The following is an 18,233-nucleotide window of genomic DNA, read 5'->3' as shown; positions in this document are numbered from 1 at the left end:
AGATATAACTATCTCTATTCCCTACTAGCATCCTCAGTGCAATCTGACCTTAAGATTTCCAGTAAGAGAAGTTCACTTATTTTACAGACAATATAATTCTGTTCTAACAAAGTAAATGTCAACTAAAACACTTATTTACAAAGCATTAAGAAAGAAAACAAAAAAAAAAAAGGAAAGAAAACAAGTAACAAATAATACAAATGAAAGCAAACAACAAAGGTATCTAGTCAGAACAATCCTTGTGTTTTAGCAACTCTTTGCTCTCCGGCAGACTATTTTAATAAAGAGCTTCAAAAGAATACCAGGAAAAAAAAGTGAATAGTTGACAGCTTTCCTCAAATTTTTACACTTGGGATGGTAAACTCGAGAAACACAGATCCAAATATTTAAGTTTCTGGGTGTTGGTTAACAATCGCAGCAAACATCACCCAGAGACTATTACAGCAGCCCAATCTTTTGCTTCCTGTTTCCATGGAAACCGACTGAAGGCAAAGAACGTAACAGTAAAACATAATGCATTTTTTTTTAAATTCACCTTGTTGACCCCTTTTACTTTACTAAACATGGAACATAACAGGTACAGAAACTGACTGCCAGAAAATTCACAATTCATTCAACCCATATTTGTCAACCATGCAGCCTGCCAGGCACTGGGTGACTGTGGAGCACTCACAGCGCCTGCCCTCACAGAGCTTCTCCAGTGCAGACACTAAGCATCCAGGGACACAGATGTATAACAGCCAGGGAGAGTACATAATGTGTTATCTGGAAAGCATGACAAGGAGGCTCAAAGTACTTGAATGTCAAGGCAACAGAAAGAAAGCTCGTTAGAGGGTGTGAGGAAAGCTGGGGAGTCTGCGGGGACATGAGTAACTCACAAAGCGCCATGGACAATGTTAAGGATTTGGGTGTTTATCCTATAAACAGAAAGCAGCAACTGAAGGGTTATTTATGGAGACTGACGATGAGATCTGCATTCCGGATATACTAATGGATAGGGGAATCTGGTTAAAAAGCCAGCAGAGTAGTCCAAGGGGAAAAAAAGCCAATTTGAACTCATATGGTGAGGGTGTAAAGGGAGCAGTCTGAGAGATTTAGAAGGTTAGACGGATGAATTAGATATTGGGGGAACGGGGCTGAGGGCGAGAGAAGACGACGTCTGGGTCACTCTCTGACTTTTAAAACAGAGAGCGGGCAGTGCCATCCCCTAGGGTCTGGTGGAGGAGAGGTCATAACATAGTGTGACATGACTGTGAGAGAGCCATCCAAACAGGGACCCAGGTCCCGTGGACAGGCGAGAGGACAGGTCTGCAAGAGGCATGTACGGAGTTTTTAGGATATGGAGGCACTGAGGCCGTGGAAAGTAGGTATGAGGTCATTGAGGACAGAGGGTAGTGCGAGAACAGGGAAAGGACCAGTAAACCTCAACACTTACTAATGTCACCTTCTGACTTGTGTTTTGTAACAAACATCCACTGTGGACTGTTAAGTATACCTCAAGAGCAACATAAAAGAATATAATTGATCTTGAGCTTATTCAACCTGTCCATCTAAATTATCTGGTAGACAAACAGGATCAGAAAGACCATCAGGCAGACAAGGACCGGAGACGCCTGAATCATGCTGCACTTACAGGACCGAGAAAGCAAACAGGAGTCACAAACCAGAACTATGTGGGGGAGGTGTCTTCCTTCATAGTTTGATAAGACAAAATACATACCTGGTTGTCTCAGAGATAGCATAACATGTTCAGAATCAAACCCAAGATCATTTCCACCAAAACTCAGTCCCCCTCTAGTGAATAAGCTCCCCAGCACGGGTTATGTGGTCATGACAGTGTCTGTCACCCAGTTGTCTCTGACTCTGAGACCCCATAGACTGTAGCCCGCCAGGCTCTTCTGAATATGGGATTCTCCAGCCAAGTATACTGGAGTGGGTAGCTACTCCCTTCTTCAGGGGATCTTCCTGACCCACGGATAGAACCCGGGTCTCCTGCACCACAGGCAGATTCTCTACTCTCTGTGACACCAAGGAATCCAGATAGTTAGGGGCTGTCTGTGATGCAGCCCTCACCCTCACCTCCCACAACTGGCCCATTATAAAGTCCTACTAATTTCACGCTGCAGAATTTTGTTCTGACTTAACTTTCTAACTTTTGTATCTTAAAATCCTCACTGATTTCACTTCTCCAATCCACAAATTTTCTCACTTCCTTTAAAGTGTCATGCACTATATACTATACATATTGTCATGTGTATCCATATACTATATGAGGATAAAAAGGGTATCTGATAGATTAAGAAGGGCCGTCCCTCAGAGCACTGACCACCTAACCAGCAAGTAACCATTGCATAACGACACGGAGTCATACAAGCCTAGCTGCGAACTCACTCAGGCAGGAAAGAAGCCCCGGAGCAAGGGCTGTACATGCCAGGGGTGCACATGGGTGGGCATCTCCGTGCAGGGTGCTTCAAGCTCCCAGTAGGGCGACAGAGTTGTCATTCAAATGGTAGTTATTGCAATGATTCATATTTTCAGTTTTACAGTTCCGCCCAATAACATCTCACAACCAAAAGGAAGGCTGTATACGGTGAAAATATTAAAGCCTTCTAGGGTGATAGTCTTATATCACTAAAACAATTTACTTTTTTCCCCTCCACATCTAACATTGTATTCTAATCGAATTCAAGGAAAAGACTGCTTTTCCCCCTCTGCTTTTAGAATAAAATCAATGCACTCAACACTTCTCAAACTGGAAAGTATCCGAAGAGTGTCCACTACAAATGTTAATGCTGTAAAGATACAACCTATAGAACTGATGAACACTGTAAGATGCACCAAGATATTTCAAATCAGCAAGGAGATCTGCTAAACAAGTAGTTTTTAATTCACCATAATTTTTACCAAATAGGCTCTAATAACCAAGTTTTTTAGCAAAATATAAAATGTACCAAACAGCTACTCTTCCATGGCTGTAGAAACCAGCAAATACTCCATTTTCTCTTACGTCATCATAAAGATAATTAAATTTTTATTATGTTCAGCACACCCTTTAAAAAGGAATAAGCAACAGGGCATGATTTATAGTTTTAAAAAAGTTCAAATAACCTTTTTTTTTTTTCTAGAATCATAATCAGCAGAGAAAACCTCTGCATGGTAATGTTTACATGTTTCTCAAGAGAAACAACTTTTCTTAATGTAATATAATTTAGATGAGACCAACAAACAACTAAGTTGAATTTCAAAAAGACTAGCAACTTAACAAATTTTGAGCTAATTTAAATCAAGGTACAGAACAGTACGTGTTTAAAAATGTCTGTATAGATACACACATGGGTTTATAGGCGTAAAGCATGCCTAGAGAGAAAAAACTAGTGATAGTCAACTTTGGAGGAGCTGGGTTGTTGGAAAAAAGAAGTGCAAGGATCACTTTCATTAAGTATCTATTTGTACAGACTGACTTTTATGTGTGTGGGGGTATGCCACAGCAGGAGCACATACAAAAGGAGACAAAGTCAGAGGTAAGGCTTCCCAGGCGGCTCAGCGGTGAAGAACCGTCCTGCAATGCAGGAGACGAGGGTTCGATCCCTGTGTCAGGAAAATTCCCTGGAAAAGAAAATGGCAACCCACTCCAGAATTCTTGCCTGGGAAATCCCATGGACAGAGGAGCCTGGCAGGCTACAGTCCATGGGGTCGCCAAGAGTCAGACACGACTGAGTGACTAAACAACAACAATAAATTCTAGCAGCCATGCTTGGTTCTCACATACATGAAATTAAAAAGCTAAGTGAACAAACAAGATGTCCACATCAAAAATAAAAACAATTTTATGAAGCACTAAAAATGAAGTAGTATCCCCAAGATAAGGCCTTTCTTCACTGCTTCATCTGTTTCAAAAATAAGTAAAACACAAGCCTAACATTAAAGTACTGTATTTATCTACAAAGTGACCTTATATCCTAAGAAAGGGAAAAATGCAGTGACTGCTGCAGAGTAAGAATCTTTTTCAGGATCCACAACATAGTTTATACCTATTCTACTTAAGCTCTTTGAAATGTCCAAGGTTGTAACACTTTTCTAAGATCAACATACAGCTGTAATAACACCAGGAGGGACAGTCGACTTTGTGTTTCTTGTATTTACTTGCATTAGTGCTGCTCAGGGGAAATCTGCTACTGCATTCTTTGTTTCTAAAAATGCTCTGCAACGTCAACTGATGAGTCACGGGTCACACTGAAAACTCTCCTGTACCAAAAAAAGCAGGGCATGAACATCTTACACATCAACTGTAACGACAGTCTCACCAGCTGATACATACAGTGACACAGACGATGGATTTTCAAAATGATGTGAGAAACTTTCAAATAAAACTGCAAGGACTGATAAAATCATTTTCCCTTGGTCCCTTTCCTAATAACTGGCAGGGCTCTATTTTTCTTAATTCAGAACCTACAAGCAGTAAGTGCTGTTGAGAGACTGACAGGTACAAACTCAACAAAGCCTCGGCTCCGTGCAGAGCCAGATTATCTGAGACACGGTTTTCCAGATGCCCTGCTTCCCTTCCTTCCTTCCCACTTCCGCTCTGTAGTCATTTGAAGTCATTTGAAGTCATTTGACCGGGGGAAAATGACTCAGTACCCTCCAGGAGAGGGTACAAAAGGGCAATAAACAGAAGGGACTACTGGTGTCCTTTGGGCAGTGTTAGCAAGAAGTTTTCCTGGTGAAAAAGACAACTAATAGCTGAAATATTAATAGCTGAACCTGAAGACCAGCTGTAGATTTTAGCCACCAGTGTAACAGATCGCTGAGATCTGACCACACTGTCTGATTTTCTTCCCAGCATTTGTCACTATGCTTTTCATTAATCTGCCTCCCTCCCTTCATGTAAACTCTGTAAGAACAGGGATCCCACTTTGTCTTGTTCACTGAATTGTCTTACCACCTAGAACAGTGCCTGGCGTGTAACAGACATTCAATAAATAGTCAGCAGGAGAAAAGACACCTCAGCTGTCTCCAGACCAGCAGTCATAAAAATACTGAAATTTGCTAGAGACTACTCTCTACCTTTGTTGCTATTTAGTTGCTCAGTTGTGTCCAACTCTTTGCAACCCTATGAACTGTAGCCCGCCAGGCTCCTCTGTCCATGGGATTTCCCAGGCAAGGATACTGGACTGGGCTGCCATGCCCTCCTCCAGGGGATCTTCCGGACCCAGGATCGAACCTGCATCTCCTGCATTAGCAGGTGGGTTCTTTACCACTGAGCCACCAGGGTGGCTCCCACTCTTCACCTACAATTTATAACTGTAATTATCAACTTTCACCTTGCCACAATACTCTCTATGCTTATGTTTTACCATTTAAATACCGTATTTGCATCAAAATATAGTAACTGTAGTAACACTGTTATCTGATTCATCTCAATTTCTGATTTTTTTCAGTTCTCTTTTAAGAAAATAGAAAGAGATTCTTTAAGATGGTGATGTTACTACTTTAATATTGAATTACAAATATTATCAAGAACATCAAGCTTTATCTCCCACATAGATTATCATTATCCTTCCTTAAATCCTAGTATGCTGTGACAGCAATCTGTTTTCTATTAACAGAGCAATTTTGTTTTCAAGAAGCTCAAGTAACCAAGAGTAATTCTTTATGGACACGTAAAGAACTCTGTACTACAAATAAGCATTTTCAGAACTACCTAATAGTCTATTTTGCTTTCTTCCAGGATCAGGTTTGATTTACCACCTCTGAATCCGAACTATAAAGAAGGAAAATTAAGTCACATTGTCACAGACTAAAATCACACTAAGCAACTTTATAACATGTAAACCTTTTATAAGAAAAAAGTTAATACACATTAGGTATAAGCTGAGATTTTATCATCCTTCTGTATCCTATAGAATGGTTTCATTAAAAAAAATTTTTAGTCCTCTGTATAAATAGCTATCATATATTAAAACTCAGAATCCAGATTTTCAGAATAAGTCCTGAAAGTTTTCTTAATGTTATTATATACCTACAAAGGGCTTCCCTGGTGGCTCAGTGGTAAAAAAAAAAAAAAAAAAAAAAAAAAAAAAAACCTGCCTGCCAATGCAGGAGACGCAAGAGACTCAGGTTCGATCCCTGGGTTGGGAAGATCCCCTGGAGTAGGAAGTAACAACCCACTACAGTATTCTTGCCTGGGAAATTCCATGGACAGAGCCTGGTGGTCTACAGTCCACAGGGCCACAAAAGAGTCAGACACAAATTATTAAACAACAACAAAACCTTCAAAGGTGGACAAATCATTCAAAGATGCTGACTAATATACTCCATATACCTGGAAAAAGAACAGGTCAGAGACCCAGAAAAACTATATCTATTTTTAACAAACTCTGAAATTAGTCTATTGAAGTATCAATTAATGTATCTCATCTATAATGAAAGCACAGAGCCTAAAATTAGAGAAATTAATGAGATTAATAAATATTTCATATGAGATCTAATTGCGATGGATACTTCTGAAATCTTACTAAAGGGCCCCTGACAGAATGGTCTTAAAAGGCAGACTACTGACCTTACATATCTAGTAGGAGAGACACAGAAAGCAACCATATGCGGTGTGATACCTGGCTCCTTCCCAACCACCTTATCTTTTAGCTTCAGCTAGCCTTAGATTGCTGACTGTGGTGTCTCACAAGTACAAGATACAAAAATGAAAGAGAAATTCTAGTTGAAAATCCATTAAACTTTGCAGCAGGCCCTTGGCATCTGTGGTCCCCTAGCCTCAGGCTGGGTAGTACTGCAGCACTATTTATTGAGAAGAAAAATCTACAAATAAGTGGGCCCACACAGCTCAAACCCCTGTTGTTCAAGGGCTACCTGTACTAAGTACCATCTGAGAACTGTGTCCTTCATCAGTGTCATCCATTTCCTCCTCCCACTAAAACTATTCCATGTATTTCAGACCTTTTGCTTTTACATACAGTCTCAAAAATATGTTCAAAATATTTTGTTTGGACCCTTACTTACACCATATCCAAAATACGATTCATCTGGATTTTAAAAACTATGAAACTCCTATAACAAAACATAGGGAGAATGTTCCGTGACATCTTGATAGAGATTTCTTGAATAGGACACCAAAAGCACAGGAAATAAAAGCAAAAATTGACAAATAGGATTATATCAAACTTTAAAACAAAAGACACACCAATAAAGTGAAAAGGCATTAACAAATTTATATCTGATAAAGTGTTAATATCCAAACACAGAAAGAATGCCTACAAATCAACAACAAAAAATAAAATAACACAATAATGGGCCAAAGACTTGAACAGACATTTCCCCAATGATCTACAAGTGGTCAACAAGCATAATGAGAAGATGCTCAACATCACTAATCAGAGAAATGCAAATGAAAACCACAATGAGATATCTCTACATACCTGTTAAGATAGTTACTACTGAAAAACTCAGGATAAAAGGTTGGTAAGGATGCAAAGAAAGTGGAACTCTTGAGTACTGTTGTTGAGATTTTACAACTGTATAACAGCTATGGAAAACTACTTTAAAAAAAAATTAAAAGTACAACTACCACATGATCCAGCAAATCACGTCCAGGATCGAAAAACTGGGATTCAAAAGAACTGAGAGCAGGATCTCAAAGAGAGATCTGTACACTCATGTGCACTGCAGCACTGATCACAACAGCCAAGAGACGGAAGCAACCCAAATGTCCATCAACAGAGGAAGGGTATAGACATAGAGAGGAATATTCAACCTTCCGAAGGAAGAAAATCCTATAACATACCACATCATGGATGAATTGTGAGGTCATTATACTATATGAAGTGAAGGAAGCCAGTTTCAAAAAGACAAATACTATATGGTTCTAATTACATGAGGTATTTAAAGTAATCAAATTCATATAAATGGAAAATAGAATGATGGTTACCAGGGCCAAAGGGCGAGGGGGAAACGGGGAGCTGTTGTTATGGGTTCAGAGTTTCAGTTCTGCAAAATGAGAACATTCTGGAAACATGCTGTACAAGAAAGTGAACACACCTCAGACTCCTGACCTGCACTTAAAGTGATCAAGATGGTCAATTTTATGCGACATGGTTTTTTTTACCACAATAAAAACTGAAGCAGTATAAAATTTTTTTGTTAGATTATTACTATCTTGATAAGATTCCTTTTACTTTACACACTGAAAATTTAGTATCTGCACTAAGATCAGTTCAGTCACTCACTCATGTCCAACTCTTCGTGACCCCATAGACCGCAGCATGCCAGGTTTCCCAACTGGGAATCACCAACTCCCAGAGCTTGCTCAAACTCATGTCCATTGAGTCAGTGATGCCATCCAACCATCTCATCCTCTGTCATCTCCTTCTCCTGCCTTCAATCTTTCCCAGCATCAGGATCTTTTCCAGTGAGTCAGTTCTCTGCATCAGGTGGCCAAAGTATTGGAGTTTCAGTTTCAGCATTCATCCTTCCAGTGAATATTCCGGACTGATTTCCTTTAGGATGGATTGGCTGGATCTCCTTACAGGCCAAGGGACTCTCAAGAGTCTTCTCCAACATCACAGTTTAAAAGCATCAGTTCTTCATTGCTCAGCTTTTTTTATAATCCAACACTCACATCCATACATGACTACTGGAAAAACCGTAACTTTGACTATACGGACCTTTGTCAGCAAAGTAACACCTCTGCTTTCTAACATACTATCTAGGTTGGTCATAGCTTTTCTTCCAAGGAGCAAGCGTCTTTTAATTTCATGGCTGCAGTCATCATTTGCAGTGATTTTGGAGCCCCCCAAAATAGTCTCTCACTGTTTCCATTGTTTCCCCATCTACTTGCCATGAAGTGATGGGACCAAATGTCATGATCTTAGTTTTCTGAATGTTGAGCTTTAAGCCAACTTTTTCACTCTCCTCTTTCACTTTCATCAAGAGGCTCTTTAGTTCCTCTTCACTTTCTGCCATAAGGGTGGTGTCATCTGCATATCTGAAGTTATTGATATTTCTCCTGGCAATCTTTATTCGAGCTTGTGCTTCATCCAGCCCAGTGTTTCGCATAATATACTCAGCATAGAAGTTAAATTAGCAGGGTGACAATATACAACCTTGACGTACTCCTTTCCCGATTTGGAACTGTCTGTTGTTCCATGTCCAGTTCTAAATGTTGCTTCTTGACAACAGCTGAGAAACCTGTATACCGATTTCTCAGAAGGCAGGTAAAGTGGTCTGGTATTCCCATCTCTTTCGGAATTTTCCATAGCTTGTTGTGATCCACCAGTCAAAGGCTTTGGCACAGTCAATAAAACATGTTTTTCTGGAACTCTCTTGCTTTTTTGATGATCCAATGAATGTTGACAATTTTATCTCTGATTCCTCTGCCTTTTCTAAATCCAGCTTGAACATCTGGAAGTTCACAGTTCACATACTGTTTGAAGCCTGGCTTGGAGAATTTTGAGCATTACTTTGCTAGTGTGTGAGATGAGTGCAATTATGCGGTAGTTTGAACATTCTTTGGCATCTCCTTTCTTTGGGATTGGAATGAAAACTGACCTTTTCCAGTGTTGTGGCCACTGCTGAGTTTTCCAAATTTGCTGGCATATTGAGTGCAACGCTGTAACAGCATCATCTTTTAGGATTTGAAACAGCTCAACTGGAATTCAATCACCTCCACTAGCTTTGTCATAGTGATGCCTCCTAAGGCCCATTTGACTTCACATTCGAGGATGCCTGGCTCTAGGTGACTGATCACACCGTTGTGGTTATCTGGGTCATGAAGATCTTTTTTGCATAGTTCTTCTGTGTATTCTTGCCACCTCTTCGTAATACCTTTTGCTTCTTAGGTCCATACCATTTCTGTCCTTTATTGTGCCCATCTTTGCAAGAAATGTTCCCTTCATATCACTAATTTTCTTGAAGAGATAGGCTATATGTGTAAAATATAGTTGAGCCTTAAAGAGCAAAAGTTTGAACTACATGGGTCCACTTACACACCTCTTGTTTTCAACAGTAAATACTACAGTACTGCACAGTCTGCATTTGAAATCATCAGATACAGAGCACTGTGGACAGGGAGGGTTGGCCCTAAGTTGTACATGGATTTTCAACTGCCTGGGAGGATCAGTGCCCTTCATCCCCACGTTGTTCAATGGACAATCAACCGTAAAACCATATTTCAAATACATAATATGAAAAAGTCAAATCTTATTAATATCAATATAATTATACTGACATGTTAACACATTACACATTTTAAATATTGTAAAATATTTCGTTACTTTTTAGGAACAATAACTAGAGGAGATGTAAGGTCAATGGTGCTTTGTTTTACAAGTTTGGAACTGGAGTATATTTGTAGGTAAAAAAGCCATCAGGGAGAAAGAGACTCAGTACAGAAGGGGGTTAATGGATAAAGCTCTCCTAAAAGATACTCTGAAGGATGGGATCATGGGCACATGGGAAAATGTGCCTTTAACACAACAGACTTATGGACAAGCTGGAAAAGGGAGGGACAGAAATCTGCTAAATCAAACCAGATGCTCAAGAACTGATCAGATTATCTGCAGGCTGCAAAAGAGAGGGTTTGATAAAAGGTTTCTGAATGAGGTTTCTAGAATCATCCATGAGAAAGGAAGAACAAGAGCCTGATTAGGGCCAACAGGGCCCACATGACCCGGCCCTACCTACCTCCCAGGCCCTATCTCCCATCACACTTTCCCAACTCTCTGCTACCCACCTCCTCACCCTCCTGCAGAGTGCCACCCGCCTCTGCTGCTTCCTCTGAGAAGGCTTTACCTGTAACATCTACGCAACCAGATATTGGTTCAAAGACAACTTCCTTGGGGTGGTTCCAGGGACAGCCAGCTCCCCAGAGACTAGGTTAGTTTCCCCTTGTTATACCCCTGACAACACCCCATGCCACAGCTACCCAACCAAAGGTGAATCACACCTGCCATGTTAAATGTTCTAGCAGCCAAGTGAATGAACTAGTTTGAATATTTTATTTGACCCAATATATCCAGGATATCATTTCAACCTGTAATCAATATAAAACTTACTGAGCTATTTTACCATTTTGGGTACTAAGTCTTCAAAATCGGGAAGAGTACAGTGACAGCAATCTCAATTCCGATCACGAACGTTTCAGGAGCTGCACATGCAGGTGACTACTGTGCTGGACAGCACAGCTCTCTGTCTCGTCAAAGCACTTACCGTATTTGTGACTATAATGTGTGCTGCTATTTGTTGAATGTCCATCTCCTCTAGAATGTAAGCTCTGTGAGATACTCCTGCCTGCTGAACTCTGAGCTCAGTGTCGCAGCACTCAATAGGTGCCAAATAAAGGGAACTGCCTGAGGGGAATGCAGGGGAGGGGCTGTTTGAGAGGTGATTCCCTGCGCCTGGCCTTCTAACAGGGTTTGTCAAAATAACTCAGGGAGAAGCAGAGTTAATGAAGCAGGCACAGAACAAAAGCAAGCTCAAGCGAAGCTAAGGTGCCAGGGAGACATATTCCAGGTGCTTAAATATAGATCCCACAGAGGTTAATACAACAGGATGGGAGGTGGGATAAACAGGATGGCAGGCAAACTGTCCCTGCCCAAAGGGCACCAAAGAGCGACTGTGAGTGTGAGACAGCTGGAAGGACAGGCTCAGAAGCTGCGGTCAGAGGACAGGATACAGAAACATAAGGTCTAATGTGGAGAACTGGGGGAATGTCCAAGGACAGTGGAAGTGAAGGTCAAGGAGAAGAGGAGACAAGGTACTTGCTTGAAGTCAGAGGTGTTCGTCATGCTCTGAGATGATGTGGGGTGGCCATGGAGGGTGGAGGCTTGAAGTGGGATCTCAGTTCCCTGAACAGGAATCAAACCCAGACTGTGGCAGTGAAAGCGCCAAATCGTCACCACTAGACCACCAGGGACTAGCAGCCAGAAGCAGGGTCCTGGCTCTTGCCTTCTTTGCAAAAGGAATCTTAGCAAAAAGATGGAAAAAAGAGAAACTGGTAAACTGTTTATTAGAAAAATACATGCAGGTGAGCTCAGGTGCTTTTGGGGTGGCTTGCTGTTGTTTAGTCACATCAGAGTCATTTCCAATGAGTTGGCTCTTCACTTTGGCCACCTGATGTGAAGAGCTGACTCATTAGAAAAGACCCTGATGCTGGGAAAGACTGAAGACAAAAGGATGAGACTGTTGGATGGCATCACCAACTCAATGGACATGAGTTTGAGCAAACTCTGGGAGATGGTGAAGGACAGGGAAGCCTGCCATGCTGCAGTCCATAGTTGCAAAGAGTAGGACATGACTCAGTGACCGAACAAGCCATGTCCAACTCTTTTGTATTCCCATGGATTGTAGCCCACCAAGCTCCTCTATCCGTGGGATTTCCCAGGCGGGATTTCCCACTAGAGTGGGTAGCCATTCCCTTCTCTGGGGGATCTTCCCGACTCAGGGATTGAACCTGCGCCTCCTGCATTACAGGCAGATCCTTTACCCCTGAGCCACCTGGGAAGCCCTGGTTGCTATATGGAGGCAGTTTTCTGGGTCTTTGTTTCCCTCCGGCCAATTACCTTGCTTTAACCTCACACTTGGTCTGACTCATGGCCCTCCCCTGTGTTATCTTTTAGCCAAGATGGATTCCAGCATGAAGGTCTCTGGGAGGTTGACTGGACATATTATGGGCTAGTGTCCCCTCCCTTGAGGACCCTTTCTGCGCATGTGTAGTCTGGGAGACTGCCTTGACCCCAAGAATGAGGAATGTGCAACCTCCTTACCTAGCCAGGGCTCAGCCCTTCTGTGTTCCTGCCACCACTGTTATCTTAGTGTCCACAGGAGACTAAACCCAGCTGCTTATCCTGTTCCTGTTATTATCTTTGTCTTAAAGCATAAACAGGAGGCTAGTTGTAAATGTCTAACCCAGGGTCCATCTATCTTCTGCCTCAGAATGATTAACTCTGACTTAACATCTTTTAAGATTTTAACCTTTCCAAGGGCAGAGAATGTTGTATCCCACACAGCCCAGTGTCAATCCCATCATGTATGCTGCTTGTTGAATACAATTAAATTGGAAGTCTACAAACATTAAAATCATGTGGAAGAAAAGTGGAAATGGTTAGAATAAAACAATGAAATAAGACATAAGGACTTCAATTTATTTGCTCAATAATTAGATAGTTCAATTGAACAGGATTAAGAACTCTGATAAAGAATTAATTTTTAATTTTGGTAGCCAAAATCCCAGTCTGAGGGGTAAAGGGGACATGGGGTACAAATATATACCAGACTTACTTTACTTTTATCAGTAAAACAAAATGATAACCGACAGAGCCTTTGGTAGCTTTATTAAAGCCAAGGAGACACCTGTTTATAGTTGGTAAAGAAACTGCCTGCAATGCAGGAGACCTAGGTTCGATCCCTGGGTCGGAAAGATCCCCTAGAGAAGAAAATGGCAAACCGCTCCAGTATTCTTGCCTGGAGAATCCCATGGACAGAGAAGCCTGACGGGCTACAGTCCATGGGGTTGCAAGAGTTAGACACTGCTGCTGCTGCTGCTGCTGCTAAGTCGCTTCAGTCGTGTCCGACTCTGTGAGACCCCATAGACAGCAGCCCACCAGGCTCTGCCGTCCCTGGGATTCCCCAGGCAAGAACACTGGAGTGGGTTGCCATGTCCTTCTCCAACGCCTGAAGTGAAAAGTGAAAGTGAAGTCGTTCAGTTGTGTCCGGGACCCCATGGACTACAGCCCACCAGACTCCTCCGTCCATGGGATTTTCCAGGCAAGAGTACTGCAGTGGGGTACCATTGAGTCAGACACTACTTAGCTACTTAACCACCACCACCAGACACCTGTTTTACATAAGATACAGGTCCTCATAGTTTGTTTATAAACATTTTTTACAATGCCCCCTATTATATACTTTAGGGAAATTTGCTATTTAAAAGAACTCTAAGATTACTCTTTCAATAGAGGAAACAAAACCTAATTTGTTTACATGAAAGTGGCATGCTTTTTAAGTGGACACATGATAGTTTATGCTTATACATATAGATAAACACGTAAATACATGACATATGTAATTCCTATAGTATACTTAGGCATATATTCTGTGTAGGTAGTTTTAGTTGCCTATCGCCTATTTTCTGCACTTGTTTCTAATTCTCATTTTGCCTTCCCGGTCCAATTTTGAGAAACAAAATTCTCCCACATAATTATTCTGATGAGGGACCCTGATTATCAGAAAGAATAGAAGGAGACCTCAAGGGTGGGGGAATTAAGGTGTAAACTGTGCTTGGCCCGCTCTACCCACAACATTTCTGCTCCTTTTCTCATGTCTTATCTGGTCTGGAGTTTTACTAATAAGAGGACAAAATGATGATACAGGTGTCATCAGTTTAGCTCTGAACAAGGCAATACCCCTACAGAAACCTTTCTTCCCAACTACACCCCACAACAATTACAGTAAAAGGGGAGAAAAAGGGAATCATGCAAATAAATTACAGCAGCTGGCACTAAAATCACTGAATCATAATGGCCATAAATTCTGTTCCAGTGTTTTCTATAAGAACATAGAGTACTTTAAGCAGCTTGGCTGGCTCAAATGCCTCTTTTGTTTTCCCTCTGACCAATGCTGTTCTAAAGATTTCAGTATGTCTGTGGGCCAAGACAGATCCAAGTCAATGGAGCCAATTCATTTATTCATGCATACATTAGTATCTTTGGTTCTGGGACTTGGGGACTCTACTGCAGTGACCAAATCATGATCCCTGCTCTCACGAAGTGTGCATTCTGAGGACTGCTGCTGCTGCTGCTAAGTCGCTTCAGTCGTGTCCAACTCTGTGCGACCCCACAGATGGCAGCCCACCAGGCTCCCCCGTCCCTGGGATTCTCCAAGCAAGAACACTGGAGTGGGTTGCCATTTCCTTCTCCAATGCAGGAAAGTGAAAAGTGAAAGTGAAGTCGCTCAGTCATGTCCGACTCTTAGCGACCCCATGGACTGCAGCCTACCAGGCTCCTCCATCTATGGGATTTTCCAGGCAAGAGTACTGGAGTGGGGTGCCATTGCCAGAGCCTACATATCTGCCTCTTTAAAAACACACTGACTGGATGCTTCTACCACCGTCACCATAATGTACATCACCAACATTTGCTTCTTAAAAAATTCCTCTTAACAACTTCTCATCAGTGAATACACAAAACAGCCGTTTCTTCTAACTCGACTGACCAAAAAACTTATGTAACCACAGATTTTTCCAGTTTTGTACCTTCTGAGGAAGAGAGATGTATGACAGGAAAGCTGAACGGGACTGAGTTTGTCAATCTCCCAGGCCCCTTAACAGAATCATTTTAGGCCTAAGCCTTCTACAACTGTACCTGTATATGCAAGATATACACAGATATGTATTTAAAATATGCTTATATACATTTGTTTTTAGAACCAACACTACTTCCTCAGTAAACCTATTAGATGAGAGTTTTGATTCTTCTAGAAACCTTGGATTTTGATATAGGAAGGTAGGCCTAAAGTGAACTTTAGCCCCAGGAAAAATTAAATGGCTCTGCATAATAAAATTAAAAAGTACCGGGATTTTGAGGGGAGCAATCAAAAAGGAGAAGAGGAGGCAGGGGATGAGGGCAAAGGGCCCACCAGGTTACAGGAGCCTTGAGTTCCCTTGTGATGGTGACCAAAACGCATTTTAAGGCTAGAGACGCCCAGCATGGGACAGCAACACTTCTGGCACTGCAATGATGTAAACTCCCCACTGCTGCACCCCCTGCAAACCTCCCGAAAGCTGACCACACCCACCAAGGCTTTATGTGAGCTCTTGATCGTTTTATCTTCCATTCTTTCCTAGCTCCTGCCTAACACATCTATCTAATAACAGCACCACAGATTCAACCACCCATGTGCACCTCAATGGGTTGGTCCCAAACTACTTCCTCTCCCCACCTCTACCACGGACTGTTCTTAACTATTCCTTCTCGTAACTTCCAGCATTCCACTAGCTCTTTAATGTCATAACCACTTCAGGAACAACCAATATTTATTGAGCACTTGTAATGTGCTAGGTACTCTGCCAAGGGCATTAATGCATAATTTCATTTGATCCTCAAACCCCACTAGACAGGTACACTTCCTTGTCTAAATGTTAGGAAACCAAAGTTCGGTGAGGACAGTGGTGCTCAGAGTAAGTGATGGAATTCAACCCCGTTCCGACTCCACAACCAGCTTAAGCAGTATACTCCAATGCCCCCAAGTCAAAAACCCTCCGAACCATCCCTCTCTCATTAATCATTCGTAGTCGCCTAGCTGGTTGGACCAATTATACCTCCTGGATGCCACATCATCTCTACTTCTACTGCCTTCACAGAGAACAAAAAACAGCATCTACCAAGTCCTTCCTATGTGCCAAGCACTATTCTAAGTAACATACATATTTTTCAAGCTTTATCCCCCAAATCCTATGAAGTGAAGACCCTAAAGAAGAAAGAGGTTACGTAATGAGTGACAGGGCCAGATCCAAACCCAGACAATGTGAATTGAGAAGTGCTGAGCATTTAAACCCTCCAGGATTTAAGAGGCCCTGTGCAGTCTCCCTACCTCCCATCTGGACCCCCACCAACCTTCAGCCTGCCGCAGACATCCTTCTGGAAGGCAAATGTTATCATGACATTCTCCTGCTTAAACTTGGCAGCTCCGTATCGCTGACTGGATCAAGTCCAAATTTCTTAATTTGGCACACAAAACCCTTTACGTTCCTGTTCAACTCAGTTCAATAAATATTTGAGTGCCCACTGTAAGCAAGGCCAAGTGCTAAGTGCTCCGAAATGAATAACACATCCCAGGCCCTGACCACGACTCCAACCGCAGACACTATGTTCTTCAGCCAGAGAAACCAGATGCGGCTCTCATAAAGCAACACCCTACCCGCTAGTCCCTTTGCAGAGAATGAAAACCCCCCAGCCACCTGAAGAGTAAGCGCAGGTGTGATGCCTTCCCTGACAAACTCCAGGCAGAAATTCTCCCTCTTTTAAGGTCCCTCAACACCCGCTCAAATCGCTTTCAAGTGGCTGGTTGAAGAAAGTCATATATAGGCTTCCAAACAGCACTGTGAGCCAGTTCAGGGCAAGAGCTGACCCTTGCCAAGCATATCCGGTTTGCAGAAGACACTCACTTGCTGAATGAATAAATAATAGAAGTATAACCTGATGAAAAAAGGAGAGGAACAAGATACAGAATTAGGAATGCTAACACACAGGTGGGCCACATTAAAAGCAGCAGCAGTTATTTTGCCTGGGTTACAAACAGGCCTACATTTTTCCTCCTATGGGAAAACTCACATGCAGGACTTGGACAAGCTAAAAGGGCACAACTTTTGTTATTAGTGGCTCCAGAAAGCTCGACAGGCCAAAAAGGATACAAGATGAAAGTCCATTGTCTAAAGGGGTGAGGAGATGGAAATCAAATATATCCAAGTAAATAATATTGATCTACTGGGATGAACTCACCAGGGCTACGTCACAGTATGGTGCAAGGAAGAGAGGGGAAAAAAAAGTCAAAATCTGTCCTGAGACCAATTTAGAAATTAGTATGACTGCGGGCAGAATGTGAATTTTTAAAAGCGAAGAGTTACAATAAACCGAAGCTCTCAACTGTTTCCCCCTTCTGAATCGCCACTGCTTTTCGCTCAACTTCATTTCTTTAATTTAAAAAGCAACCATCTACCAGAGTTAAGCCCAGGTATGAGCATACTGTAGCTCCTGGCATATACTGAACGTCTTGATTCATAACCGTAAATGCACACAGAAACCTCCGAAAAAACGCTACATCTAAGCCGCAAGTCCTTCGTCTAGATCCGGGCATAAGGTTCTGAAAAGCGAGTGAGGTCCTTTCTGAACGGTGCTTTGTGTGAGGCTGTTTCCAAGTCAAGGGCCGTGTTTTGAAATTACCCCCTCGAGGGTGTCACGTCTCTCTCTCACCCTCTCCAGCCTCCAGGGAAAGGTGAGAATTCGCGGGCAACAGGCTGGGACGGAGCGTACGACCTCGCCCCACTCCTTTCAAATGGGTACAAGACCGGGTAAGGCAGCCAGTGGCTCTCACCCATGGCCACAGACACTCAGGGGACAAAAATATTACCCCACCTCTCCCCTCCCTAAAACCGGAGCAAACGACGCAAAAAGCTCGGCCACCGGCGGCCGGGACCCCCCAGATTGTCAGAGCCGAGGCCGCCCGCCCCC

General features: G+C 42.3%; 1 protein-coding gene across 3 annotated transcripts in view; it reads right to left on the bottom strand.

Moving 5' to 3' along the window:
* The window catches only part of LNX2 (ligand of numb-protein X 2), an 88,633-nt gene that overhangs the window by 69,986 nt on the left and 414 nt on the right, over positions 1–18,233 (bottom strand). For 2 of the 3 annotated variants that reach the window (XM_060394076.1, XM_060394077.1), the window contains exon 1: positions 1–18,233. This exon is cut by the window's left edge. The exons of the other annotated variant lie outside the window; for it this stretch is intronic. The gene's annotated coding sequence lies outside the window, so the exon portion shown is untranslated. 3 annotated transcript variants of the gene reach the window in all.

The sequence above is a fragment of the Ovis aries genome, chromosome 10 (genome assembly GCF_016772045.2).
Source record: "Ovis aries strain OAR_USU_Benz2616 breed Rambouillet chromosome 10, ARS-UI_Ramb_v3.0, whole genome shotgun sequence".
Taxonomy (NCBI): domain Eukaryota; kingdom Metazoa; phylum Chordata; class Mammalia; order Artiodactyla; family Bovidae; genus Ovis; species Ovis aries.
Note: the sequence above shows the minus strand (reverse complement) of the source record. Positions and strands in the feature narration are given on the sequence as shown.